Raw genomic sequence first — 557 nt, 5'->3', positions numbered from 1 at the left:
AAAAAAAAAAAAAAAAACTCTGCTGTGGAGTTGGATCTGATTCATGGATACCCCTCCTTGAGTTTCTGAGGTGGTATCACTATGGAAACAGATTGCCCAATCTTCCTTCTGAGGAGTAGCTGGTGGGTTTGAACCACCTCATGAATATAGATGCAAAAATCTTTAACACAATCGTAGCCAAAAGACTCCAACAACATACAAAGAAAATAATTCACTATGAGCAAGTGGGGTTCATATCAGGTATGCCAGGATGTTTCAACATTCAAAAAACAATCAACATTATCCATCACATAAATAAAACAAGGGAAAAGAACCACATGATCATATCAATTGATACACAAAAGGCATTTGATAAAATCCCACACCCATTCCTTATCAAAACTCTGAGCAATATCAGAATAGAAGGGACATTCCTCAACATAATAAAGGGCATATATGTAAAACCAACAGTCAACATTATTTTCAATGGAGAGAAACTGAAACCATTCCCCTTGTGAACAGGAACCAGATAAGGATGCCCTCTATTACCACTTCTATTTAACATTGTATTGGAAGTC

Source organism: Orycteropus afer, unplaced genomic scaffold (genome assembly GCF_000298275.1).
Source record: "Orycteropus afer afer isolate SDZICR_OR568_19922 unplaced genomic scaffold, OryAfe1.0 scaffold00095, whole genome shotgun sequence".
In the NCBI taxonomy this organism is placed as follows: Eukaryota; Metazoa; Chordata; class Mammalia; order Tubulidentata; family Orycteropodidae; genus Orycteropus; species Orycteropus afer.
This window is presented reverse-complemented; position numbering follows the sequence as displayed.